This window comes from Coregonus lavaretus (genome assembly GCF_964263955.1).
Source record: "Coregonus lavaretus genome assembly, chromosome: 37".
Lineage (NCBI taxonomy): Eukaryota > Metazoa > Chordata > Actinopteri > Salmoniformes > Salmonidae > Coregonus > Coregonus lavaretus.
The window spans coordinates 14,192,759-14,207,141 of NC_140024.1; positions in this window are offsets into that span (position 1 = coordinate 14,192,759).

Below are 14,383 nucleotides of genomic sequence, written 5' to 3' on the forward strand. Positions count from 1 at the left end.
AAGGGGTGATGATATTAATTAACAGTCATTTCGATCCGAATGTGCAAATTGTCCAAACAGATCCGCAAGGTAGATGGATGATTTTAAATATGTTATTGGACCATAAACAGATATGGCTCATTAACCTTTACGGACCAAATAATGATGATCCACACTTATTTGACAATATAGAATAAATGATCAACCCTGCAAGCAATACAATACTCTATTATTATGGTGGGAGATTATAATACTGTTTTAAATAGCTCAATGGACCGTAAAGGAAATCACACTACAAACTATCACCCTCATGCTCTTAGGGAAATCATGAATGTCATGGATACATTAGAACTAGTAGATATATGGAGGCTTAAATATCCTGACCTAGTGAGATATACATGGCAGAGACTCAATCAAGCTAGTCGTCTTGACTTCTTTCTTATGTCATTCTCGTTGGTACCAAAAGTTTAAAAAGTGTTGATCGGGGACAGAATGCGGTTGGACCATCATATAATTGGCATATACATTAATCTTACTGAATTTCCACGTGTGCGAGGATATTGGAAATGTAATCAAAGCCTATTGGATGATAACTTGTTTTTAACTAGGACAGAGGAATTTATAACTGATTTTTTCCGACATAACATAGGTACAGCAAATCCCCTTATTGTATGGGACACTTTAAATGTGCCTTTAGAGGCCATACAATTCAGTACTCATCTCGAAAACAAAAGCAATTTAGGTCAAAAGAGTCCATACTAACAAAGGAAATAGAAGGTCTAACAGAACAGATAGATAGCAATATAAACTGTAACATAGAGGCTCAGAATAAATTAGAGGAAAAACAAAAATAAATGGAGAAACTTATTCAAGAAAGATCAAGTGTAATATATTATAAAAATAAAACAAACTGGATAGAATATGGGGGAAAGTGCACCAAATTATTTTTTAATCTTCAACATAGAAATGCTACCAAAAATAATTTACTTAAACTGGTTACAAATGACGGAGTCACCCATGATTCACCAAATTATATTTTGAAGGAGGAAGCAAAGTACTTTAAGCATATGTTTTCGTTTCAGTCGCCTCCATCTCCTCTAACTGAAGCTAATTGTAGGGATGTTTTTTCTATTGATAATGTAAAATTAACAGCCATACAGAAAGACTCATGTGAAGGTGAAATTACAGAGTAGGAACTTCTGGATGCAATTAAAGACTTTAAGTCCGGGAAAACTCCAGGGTTGGATGGCATACCAGTCGAGGTATACCAAACCTGTTTTGATATACTCAGAGGACCCTTACTAGCATGTTTTAACCACTATGTAAATGGTAGATTATCAGACACTCAAGAAGAAGGTCTGATTTCATTATTACTGAAACAGGATACAAGTGGGAAATAAAAAGATCCAGTCCATTAAAACAATTGGAGGCCCCTTACACTTCAGTTTGTAATGAAAAATTATAGCAAAATGTATAGCGCATAGAATAAAAAAGGTATTGTCGGACATTATTCATTCTAATCAGACAGGTTTTTTACATGGACGATACATTGGAGATAATACAAGGCAAGTCCTGGAAACAATAGGACACTATGAAAAATCTGGGAAACCAGGCCTGCTATTCATAGCATACTTTAAAAAGGCATTTGATAAAGTATGACTGGAGTTTATATATAAATGCCTGGAGCATTTCAATTTTGGAGAATCTCTTATAAAATGGGTTAAAATTATGTATAGTAACCCTAGGTGTAAAATAGTAAATAATGGCTATTTCTCTGAAAGTTTTAAACTGTCAAGAGGAGTAAAACAAGGTTGTCCACTATCCGCATATCTATTTATTATGGCCATCGAAATGTTAGCTATTAAAATCAGATCCAACAATAATATCAAGGGATTAGAAATCCAGGGTTTAAAAACAAAGGTGTCATTGTATGCTGATGATGCATGTTTTCTGTTAAATCCACAACTTGAATCCCTCCACAGCCTCATAGAGGATCTAGATACATTTTCTAACCTCCCTGGATTACAACCAAATTATGATAAATGTACTATATTATGTATTGGATCACTAAAAAATAGAAATGTTACATTACCATGTAGTTTACCAATAAAATGGTCTGATGGTGATGTGGATATACTCGGAATACATATCCCAAATGAAATAAATGATCTCACTCCAATACATTTTAATAGAAAGTTAGCAAAAATAGATAAGCTCTTGCTACCATGAAAAGGTAAATACCTGTTTATTTGTGGAAAAATCACCCTGATTAACTCTTTAGTATTATCCCAGTTTAACTATTTGCTTATGGTCTTGCCTACACCTAGCGAACAGTTTTGTAAATTATATGATAAAAAATTATTCCATTTTATTTGGAACGGCAAGCCAGACAAAATTAAACGGGCCTATTTATATAATCAATATTAATTTGGAGGACAGAAATGATTAAATATTAAAGCATTAGACCTATCACTAAAAGCTTCAGTCATATAAAAGTTATACTTAAATTCGAACTAGTTCTCTAGCAAATTTGTAAGATTGTATCACCTCATGTTCAAGAATGGCCCTTTTCCCTTTATTCAGATTACAACCTCTCACTTTCAGTTATTTGAAAAGGAAATCATCTCCCAAATATCACTATTTCTAAAACAAGCCATAGAAAGTTGGTTGCAATTTCAATTTAATCTTCCAGAAAAGACAGAACAAATAATGCAACAAATATTGTCGTTAAACTCAAATATACTAATTGATAAAAAAACATTGTTTTTTCAATTTTTTTTTTTACAAATATATAATCTTCGTAAATGATATCATAGGTAGGACTGGTGGAGTTATGTCGCACATGCAGCTAACAAAACCATATGGAAATGACTGCTCTACCAAAATTACAACCAAATAATTGCAGCATTACCGCAAAAATGGAAGAGGAAAGTGGAAGGGGGAAAAAGTAAGGAACTTGTCTGTCGGCCCTGCATTAAAGAACATAATTGGTTAAAGAAAATTGTGATAAATAAAAAAGTATACCAGTTTCATTTAAGGACCAAAGGATTGACAGCCGTCCCATATAGATTGCAAAATAGTTGGGAAGAGATTTTTGATGTACCAACTCCATGGCATAGTGTTTATGAACTTAGAATTTTTCAATTTCAATTATTATACACAATTCTTGCTACCAATATAATGTTATTTGTATGTGGGATACAATCTTCCCAGCTCTGCAGATTTTGCTGCGAAGAGACAGAATCATTAGATCATTTGTTTTGGTACTGTCCATTTGTAGCTTGTTTTTGGTCACAGGTCCAGGAACGGCTGAAGGATTGCAATATTTACCTGGAACTAACCCTGCAGATAGCACTATTGGGTGATCTGAAAAGTCATAGTCAATCGATCAATAATATAATAATACTTTTTGCAAAAATGTTTATTTTCAATTTACAATCTGTACAAACAATGAGAATAGAAGGGTTCAGAACTTTTGTGAAACATCACAGTACAGTTGAAAATATATGGCAAATAGAAATCCAATATGGATGGTGACTAATAACAACTAACAACAACTAATAAGAACAAGATAACTAATGTAAAGCATACTGTGTCCATTATACGTATATAGGTTATAGGTTGAGAGCTTTTGTGAAAGAGCACAGTTAGAAAGATATGGCATATAGAAGCAAACCAGATGGACATCATGAAAATGATTGGAAGGTTGAGGGCAGAGGAAGTTCAGGAGTAAAAACAAACAAAATATAATTATTGTAAAATTGACTGTCCATAAAATGTAAATAGTATGTATAAGCTGGAAGTAGAGGCCTAAGCGTTGTTGTTCACTAGTCTACTCCAATTAGGGAAGAGGTGGTGGGGTTGGAAAGTAATAAAGGGAAATATATGTATATAAATGTACAGTGGGGAGAACAAGTATTTGATACACTGCCGATTTTGCAGGTTTTCCTACTTACAAAGCATGTAGAGGTCTGTAATTTTTATCATAGGTACACTTCAACTGTGAGAGACGGAACCTAATACAAAAATCCAGAAAATCACATTGTATGATTTTTAAGTAATTAATTTGCATTTTATTGCATGACATGAGTATTTGATACATCAGAAAAGCAGAACTTAATATTTGGTACAGAAACCTTTGTTTGCAATTACAGAGATCATATGTCTCCTGTAGGTCTTGACCAGGTTTGCACACACTGAAGCAGGGATTTTGGCCCACTCCTCCATACAGACCTTCTCCAGATCCTTCAAGTTTCGGGGCTGTCGCTGGGCAATATGGACTTTCAGCTCCCTCCAAAGATTTTCTATTGGGTTCAGGTCTGGAGACTGGCTAGGCCACTCCAGGACCTTGAGATGCTTCTTACGGAGCCACTCCTTAGTTGCCCTGGCTGTGTGTTTCGGGTCGTTGTCATGCTGGAAGACCCAGCCACGACCTATGATAGAAATTACAGACCTCTACATGCTTTGTAAATAGGAAAACCTGCAAAATCGGCAGTGTATCAAATACTTGTTCTCCCCACTGTATGTATATGTATGTGTATCTATGTATATGTGGTCCTCTGTAGCTCAGCTGGTAGAGCACGGCGCTTGTAACGCCAAGGTAGTGGGTTCGAACCCCGGGACCACCCATACACAAAAATTTTTTAAAAATGTTTGCACGCATGACTGTAAGTCGCTTTGGATAAAAGCGTCTGCTAAATGGCTTATTTATTATACAGTGAGGGAAAAAAGTATTTGATCCCCTGCTGATTTTGTACGTTTACCCACTGACAAAGAAATGATCAGTCTATAATTTTAATGGTAGGTTTATTTCAACAGTGAGAGACAGAATAACAACAACAAAATCCAGAAAAACGCATGTCAAAGATGTTATAAATTGATTTGCATATTAATGAGGGAAATAAGTATTTGACCCCTCTGCAAAACATTACTTAGTTCTTGGTGGCAAAACCCTTGTTGGCAATCACAGAGGTCAGACGTTTCTTGTAGTTGGCCACCAGGTTTGCACACATCTCAGGAGGGATTTTGTCCCACTCCTCTTTGCAGATCTTCTCCAAGTCATTAAGGTTTCGAGGCTGACGTTTGGCAACGTGAACCTTCAGCTCCCTCCACAGATTTTCTATGGGATTAAGGTCTGGAGACTGACTAGGCCACTCCAGGACCTTAATGTGCTTCTTCTTGATCCACTCCTTTGTTGCCTTGGCCGTGTGTTTTGGGTCATTGTCATGCTAGAATACCCATCCACAACCCATTTTCAATGCCCTGGCTGAGGGAAGGAGGTTCTCACCCAAGATTTGACGGTACATGGCCCCGTCCATCGTCCCTTTGATGCGGTGAAGTTGTCCTGTCCCCTTAGCAGAAAAACTCCCCCAAAGCATAATGTTTCCACCTCCATGTTTGACGGTGGGGATGGTGTCCTTGGGGTCATAAGCAGCATTCCTCCTCCTCCAAACACGGCGAGTTGAGTTGATGCCAAAGAGCTCCATTTTGGTCTCATCTGACAACAACACTTTCACCCAGTTCTCCTCTGAATCATTCAGATGTTCATTGGCAAACTTCAGATGGCCCTGTCTATGTGCTTTCTTGAGCATGGGGACCTTGCGGGCGCTGCAGGATATCAGTCCTTCACGGTGTAGTGTGTTACCAATTGCTTTCTTGGTGACTATGGTCCCAGCTGCCTTGAGATCATTGACAAGATCCTCCCGTGTAGTTCTGGGCTGATTCCTCACCGTTCCCATGATCATTGCAATTCCACGAGGTGAGATCTTGCATGGAGCCCCAGGCCGAGGGAGATGGACAGTTCTTTTGTGTTTCTTCCATTTGCAAATAATCGCACCAATTGTTGTCACCTTCTCACCAAGCTGCTTGGTGATGGTCTTGTAGCCCATTCCAGCCTTGTGTAGGTCTACAATCTTGTCCCTGACATCCTTGGAGAGCTCTTTGGTCTTGGAATCTTTGGTCTTGGAATCTGAATGATTGATTGCTTCTGTGGACAGGTGTCTTTTATACAGGTAACAAACTGAGATTAGGGCACTCCCTTTAAGAGTGTGCTCCTAATCTCAGCTCGTTACCTGTATAAAAGACACCTGGGAGCCAGAAATCTTTCTGATTGAGAGGGGGTCAAATACTTATTTCCCTCATTAAAATGCAAATCAATTTATAACATTTTTGGCATGCGTTTTTCTGGATTTTTCTGTTGTTATTCTGTCTCTCACTGTTCAAATTAACCTACCATTTAAATTATAGACTGATCATTTCTTTGTCAGTGGGCAAACGTACAAAATCAGCAGGGAATCAAATACTTTTTTCCCTCACTGTATATATTTGCGAGAAAAAAAAAACATATGGGGGATTGGAAGTGATGCAGACATTTACATTGATGGAAGTTACAATCTAAAAATAAAAAGTATAATCTGGTCTATTTACGACTAAATTTGATTTGATTAATCATGTTTAGTATACTCTATCGCCTATTGATATTCCAATTGATATTGCAATGATTGATCCCCCCCCCCAAAAAATGACGTTAATTTTATTTATGCAATGTTTATTCAATGTTACATAATAATTAGGCAATCACACATATCACACAATATCAGAGAAACAGTAAGCACAACTGTAGGACTGAGCACTACCACCATCTAGTGAAAATGTTCAGTCCAGCATGAGTGAGCACAAAAACATTCAATTAAAAAAGAAAGTAAATCCTCCTTTTCTCTTTAATTTAACTTAATTTTAGTGAAGTAAGTTTTTTTATTGAGTCACATAACCTGTACAATCAATAAGAATCACAAAATAATTTTTTCACCAAACTCAACCTCTCCCACCCTCCCTCCCAAACAAACCCCTGGCGGCCCCACCCCAATCTTGGTCTAAACACAATATGAAGGACCAATCATGAAAACATTATCTTGATCTAACTTTATCTACATGATATGAGTAACTAATGGTTGTTAGTAACTCATACTTCCACTCCAATCCTGAGGTGGTCAGGTGGATGGTGTCTGAATGGCCTGGGGGTCAAAGGCCTCATACTCAGTATTGAACATGACTACAGAATAAGGCTCGGCAGCAACAGCAGCATGTTCCTCAGCCCAGTTATGTGCAGTCACAGGATCTCTCACTTCAGTCAGCTTCACAAGTGAGTAGGGCCCCTCCTCCTCTCCTCTGCCCTCAGCGTATGGGGAGCCTACATCCAGAAAGAGGAAGCAGTGGGGTTAAATGGGTTTGAAAACCTGTCAGTACTGCAAATTCCTTTTATGGAAATAATATGCCAACTCACAGTCTGAGTCAAGTGTCTCCTCTCCATCTTGGTCTCTGCAATGAATAAATAAAGTATTTATTATTATAAAATTCCATATTAGTAACATGTAATAGATACATGGCTATCAGAAATGTTATTTTCAAATAATGAAATACCTTTTCATCGTCAGAGTATGAGATTTTGCTAGAGGCAGAAAGAAACAGAAGGCCATGTCAATGACATTATGATGATAAAAAATACATACTTGATAATAGAACATACAGTATGTGGGTTTTTACTCACCTTGCGAAATCTTGGTATTTTTCGTCATGACTATGACAATGGCAGTAACAAACAGGCAGGAGAAGAACAGGGCTCCCACTACATACAGTGATATGTAAGGATCCCCTTTTAATAAAACACAAAGCATTCAGAATGAAGATCAATGAGGTATTATTCATGATCATATTATGTATTAGTGATAACAATATACTATGACTCACCAGGTGTATCTAACAGGGCTGTGTCATTCCTGTTGGTGTGGTTGTTGAATTCTCCATTCACAGTGACTGTGATATTAGTTATTACCTTCCAGTGCCCTTTTGGACCTTTAAGCACCTGTAAGGCACACACATACTGTCCGCTGTCTGAATATGTGGCATTGCTGATCTTAAGGTTATGAAAGTGAGGGTTAGTTAGGGGTGTAGATGAAGTATTTGACATTTTATTCAGCAGGGCCTCATCAATGAGACAATGGTGGTCATATGATTGTCCAACAGTAGTATCAAAAGAATAAGAATGAAGACAAGTGCAATTTTTTCCGCTGAAGGTCTTGATCCAATACACTGAGAATGGCATGTCAGAAAAATGGTCGGCTATTGTGAAATGACATGTAAGGTTGACTGTTTCTCCATGCTGTTTGGTAACAGTTTTCGTTTCCACACCAGGGTCAGGTATCACCACTACAGAAACAGAACATAATTTCATCTAAAATATTTTCATAAACATATTGTAAAATTATGAATCTCAAAATCATATGAATTCAAATGTAATATATCTACAGTGCATGTGGAAAGTTTTCAGACCCCTTCCCTTTTTCCACATTTTGTTACATTACAGCCTTATTCTAAAAATGATTAAATAAAAAAATCCTCATTAATATACACACAATACCCCATAATGACAAAATGAAAACAGGTTTTTAGAAATGTTTGCGAATTTATTAAACATAAAAAACAGAAATACCTTATTTACATAAGTATTCAGACCCTTTGCTATGAAACTCGAAATTGAGCTCCGGTGCATCCTGTTTCCATTGATCATCCTTGAGATGTTTCAACAACTTGATTGGAGTCCACCTGTGGAAAATTCAATTGGTTGGACATGATTTGGAAAGGCACGCACCTGTCTATATAAGGTCCCACAGTTGACAGTGCATGTCAGAGCAAAAACCAAGCCATGAGGTCGAAGGAATTGTCCGTAGAGCTCCAAGACAGGATTATGTCGAGGCACAGATCTGGGGAACGGTATCAAAACATTTCTGCAGCATTGAAGGTCTCCAAGAACACAGTGGCCTCCATCATTCTTAAATGGAAGAAGTTTGGAACCACCAACACTCTTCCTAGAGCTGGCCACCCGCCAAACTGAGCAATCGGGGGAGAAAAGCCTTGGTCAGGGAGGTGACCAAGAACCCGATGGTTACTCTGACAGAGCTCCAGAGTACCTCTGTGGAGATGGGAGAACCTTCCAGAAAGACAACCATCTCTGCAGCATTCCACCAATCAGGCCTTTATGGTAGAGTGGCCAGACGGAAGCCACTCCTCAGTAAAAGGCACATGACAGCCCGCTTGGAGTTTGCCAAAAGACACCTAAAGGACACTCAGACCATGAGAAACAAGGAAACCCGGCACCATCCCTATGGTGAAGCATGGTGGTGGCAGCATCATGCTGTGGGGATGTTTTTCAGCGGCAGGGACTGGGAGACTAGTCAGGATCTTGGGAAAGATGAACGGAGCAAAGTACGGAGAGATCCTTGATGAAAACCTGCTCCAGAGCACTCAGGACCTCAGACTGGGGCAAAGGTTCACCTTCCAACAGGACAACGACCCTAAGCACACAGCCAAGACAATGCAGGTGTGGCTTCGGGACAAGTCTCTGAATGTCCTTGAGTGGCCCAGCCAGAGCCCGGACTTGAACCCGATCTAACATCTCTGGAGAGACCTGAAAATAGCTGTGCAGCGACGCTCCCCATCCAACCTGACAGAGCTTGAGAGGATATGCAGAGAAGAATGGGAGAAACTCCTCAAATACAGGTGTGCCAAGCTTGTAGCGTCATACCCAAGAAGACTCAAGGCTGTAATCGCTGCCAAATGTGCGTCAACAAAGTAAAGGGTTTCGATACTTATGTAAATGTGATATTTCCATTTTTTATTTTTTAGAAATGTGCAAAAATTTCTACAAACCTGTTTTTACTTTGTCATTATGGGGTATTGTGTGTAGATTGATGAGTGGGCGGGGAACAATTTCATCCATTGTCACGGATTCTGCCGAGACTGCCTTTCCTTCTGGTTCGGGCAGGCTACGGCGTTCGTCGTCACCGGAATTCTAGCTGCTGCCGATCTATGTTTTATGTTTCTATGTTCACCTGATTGTTGTCTAGTGTTGCGCACCTGTTTCCCATTATAGTATTATGTCATTCCCTATCTAACCTGTTCGCCCCCACTGTGTGTTGTGCGTGTTTGTTACTTGTTACGAGTGTCGTTTGTGAGCGGGTTTGCTCCTCCCTGTGTTTGGAGGTTTTGCTTGTTTCTTTACTATTCAGTAAAGTAGATTTTCATTTCATTCTGTGTCCTGCGCTAGACTCTGGCCTACCGCATTCCACAGACATTCATGACATCCATTTTATAATAAGGCTGTAACGTAATTTTTTTTGGGAAAAGTCAAGGGGTCTGAATACTTTCCGAATGCACTGTATATATACAATATAGGCCTACTGTACGGTATACTGTAATGTGAGTTGTATATCATTTAGAAATTGTGAAAGTTAGGAAATGCAAATGTGAACTCACTCTCTGATTCAACAAATGCCACAATATAAAAAGCCACCAGATCTTTTGATGGTTTAAACGGGAATAGGTCTCCATCAATTGATTGGACATTGCGGAAACACGCAAAAAATCCAGTGATGTTTTTTTCCAATTTCATATTAAAACATTGTTTAATACTTAGATTTATGCAGGATTTTTTTTCTAGTTCAAGTGTACTGTTCTTCCCATTCAAATCCTGGTCACATTTCTTCTTATTGTCATTGGCAATGTCATTAAAAGTGCAATCCACCTTGTTGTTTTGATCTAGGTCAATCTGCCAAAAACTCCCTTCACATTGTAGGGATATATCTTCTTTTTCCCCTTGATAAATTAGATAAATGTTCCCTTTGAGATAAAAAAAAAAAAAAAAAAGGTTTCCGAAGTTAGAATCAAGCTTCTCGATTGCAGACTAACAAACTCTATTATTCAAGTCTTTAAACTTTGTTGAGAAAATATTTACCCACCTTGACATTTTCCTACGAGAGTCATTAGAATGAAGATAGAGAGCACGTCCATGATTGTTGTACTTAGAATTATTTTAAAATGATTGATTCACATAATGAGGAAGCAGAGCTGACCATAACAGGAAGACAGAATGGACAGATGGTGTTTGTGGTGTGGGAATGTATGATATACAGTATGTGAGTGTGGTAAAGTTGACAGAACTCCCAACTATTTGGTTGTTTTGAAGAGTTGATACTACACGTATTTATGCCTGACATGTCTCAAAATTCTAGTCATTATAATAATCTGCGTAGGAATATTAATATCTATATGACTACTTACTACGCCATTGTGCTGAATATATGACAAAAACATTTGTTTTGGGATATTAAATAGAAGTAAGTCAAAGTATCTCAAGGTAAATAAGAACAAAATATATCTAAATCCCCCTTTCCCCAGTCATCCTTTTGGAGCATCAAGTTCCTCTCTGGCCTATGTTTGTGCTTAAAGCTTTTGCCCTGCAGATGGCAATAATTACCTGTTTTTCCTGGCATTGCCATGCATCTGTAACTTTTTATCAATGTTCATGTTATCTTTGAATCATTATTAGGCTCTCCAAATCTTTGAATAACAAAATGACTTCTGTCTTACACACTCACACACATACACACACACATGCCACTGGCGCAGCACGCAGCCCCCGCAATGCGTGGTCCTATGAGATTTTGGGTTGGGGGGATAGCATTTGAACACATCATAAGCCATGATTCGTTTTTCTTGAATTACAGGAAATTTGCTTTAAAACTGCACAATTTCCTCACAGCCTCATGGCAAAATATGTAAAGTAGCAAGAGATTAGCTATAAAACTGCACATTTTCTCTCTGCCTATTGCCAATTGAGATGTACAAACTATAGCAAAATGAAAAAAGGTTTGTTAGCACTTTATTTGGATAGTCCCAAGTAGATGGTTTGTACACTGAACAAAAATATAAACACAACATGTAAAGTGTTGGGCCCATGTTTCATGAGCTGAAATAAAAGATCCCAGAAATGTTCCATATGCACAAAAAACTGCTGAGGATTATTTCTGTACATAATGAAGCCCTTTTTTTGGGGAAAAACTAATTTTGATTGGCTGGGCCTGGCTCCCAATTGGGTGGGAAACAGAGCTATGCCACTGACACACACACACACATGCATTCTACAGGTATATGTTTGAAATCAAACAGTTGGTATTCATGGCAGCAGCATAACCTGTTACAGAATGTCATGGGCAGTCTGCAAGCCCTGCATGCCATTGTTAGGCCTGTCATACAGGTTTCACCCACATGTTATACCGGCTCCCTCCCTGCCTCATTCCCTGCCTCACTCCACATCCAAACCGTACCCAGTTAAAGATCTGGTGCACAGGAGATGTCATCATTTGTGTGTGCTACACATTGGTGACAGTAGATGAGATGAGCTGACACAGTTGGAGTTGACTTGCAAAAGCGTTATAAATATCCAGTCAACCAAATTACATTTGACAAGGAAATCATGAATGTCATGGATACATTAGAACTAGTAGATATATGGAGGCTTAAATATCCTGACCTGGCTAGATATACATGGCAGAGACTCAATCAAGCTAGTCGTCTTGACTTCTTTCTTATGTCATTCTCGTTGGTACCAAAATTTTAAAAAGTGTTGATCGGGGACAGAATGCGGTTGGACATCATATAATTGGTAGATTATCAGACACTCAAGAAGAAGGTCTGATTTAATTATTACTGAAACAGGTTACAAGTGGGAAATATAAAGATCCAGTCCATAAAAAAAAATTGGAGGCCCCTTACACTTCAGTGTTGTTATGCAAAAATTCTAGCAAAATGTATAGCGTATAAAATTAAAAAGGTATTGTCGGACATTATTCATTCTAATCAGACAGGTTTTTTTACATGGACGATACATTGGAGATAATATAAGGCAAGTACTGGAAACAATAGAACACTATGAAAAATCTGGGAAACCAGGCCTGCTATTCATAACATACTTTAAAAAGGCATTTGATAAAGTACGACTGGAGTTTATATATAAACGCCTGGAGCATTTCAATTTTGGAGAATCTCTTATAACATGGGTTAAAATCATGTATAGCAACCCTAGGTGTAAAATAGTAAATAATGGCTATTTCTCCGAAAGTTTTAAACTGTCAAGAGGAGTAAAACAAGGTTGTCCACTATCGGCATATCTATTTATTATGGCCATCGAAATGTTAGCTATTAAAATCAGATCCAACAATAATATCAAGGGATTACAAATCCAGTGCTTAAAAACAAAGGTGTCATTGTATGCTGATGATACATGTTTTCTTTTAAATCCACAACTTGAATCCCTCCACAGCCTCATAGAGGATCTAGATACATTTTCTAACCTCACTGGAGTACAACCAAATTATAATAATGATAATAAGCCATTTAGCAGACGCTTTTATCCAAAGCGACTTACAGTCATGCGTGCATACATTTTTACGTATGGGTGGTCCCGGGGATCGAACCCACTACCCTGGCGTTACAAGCGCCATGCTCTACCAATTGAGCTACAGAGGACCACTATTATGATAAATGTACTATATTATGTATTCGATCACTAAAAAATAAAAATGTTACATTACCTGGCATGTTAGAAAAATGGTTGGCTATTGTGAAATGACATGTAAGGTTGACTGTTTCCCCATGCTGTTTGGTAACAGTTTTAGTTTCCACACCAGGGTCAGGTATCACCACTACAGAAACAGAACATAATTTCATGTAAAATATTTTCATAAACATATTGTAAAATGATGAATCTCAAAATCATATGAATTCAAATATATTATATCTACAGTGCATGTGGAAATTATTCAGAACCCCTCCCCTTTTCCAACATTTTTTCATTACAGCCTTATTCAAAAAATGATTAATTAAATACAAATCCTCATTAATGTACACACAATACCCCATAATGACAAAGCAAAAACTGGTTTTTAGAAATGTTTGCAAATTTATGAAACTGAAAAAACTGAAAAACTTTATTTACATAAGTATTCAGACCCTTTAATATGAGACTCGAAATTGAGCTCCGGTGCATCTTGTTTCCATTGATTATCCTTAAGATGTTTCTACAACTTGATTGGAGTTCACCTGTGGTAAATTCAATTGGTTGGACATGATTTGGAAAGGCACACACCTGTTTATATAAGGTCCCACAGTTGACAGTGCATGTCAGACCAAAAACCAAGCCATGAGGTCGAAGGAAGTATCCGTAGAGCTCCAAGACAGGATTTTGTCGAGGCACAGATCTGGGGAAGGGTACCAAAACATTTCTGCAGCATTGAAGGTCCCCAAGAACACAGAGGCCTCCATTCTTAAATGGAAGAAGTTTGGAACCACCAAGACTCTTCCTAGAGCTGGCCGGCCCGCCAAACTGAGCAATCGGGGGAGAAGAGCCTTGGTCAAGGAGGTGACCAAGAACCCGATGGTTACTCTGACAGAGCTCCAGAGTACCTCTGTGGAGATGGGAGAACCTTCCAGAAGGACAACCATCTCTGCAGCATTCCACCAATAAGGCCTTTATGGTAGAGTGGCCAGACGGAAGCCACTCCTCAGTAAA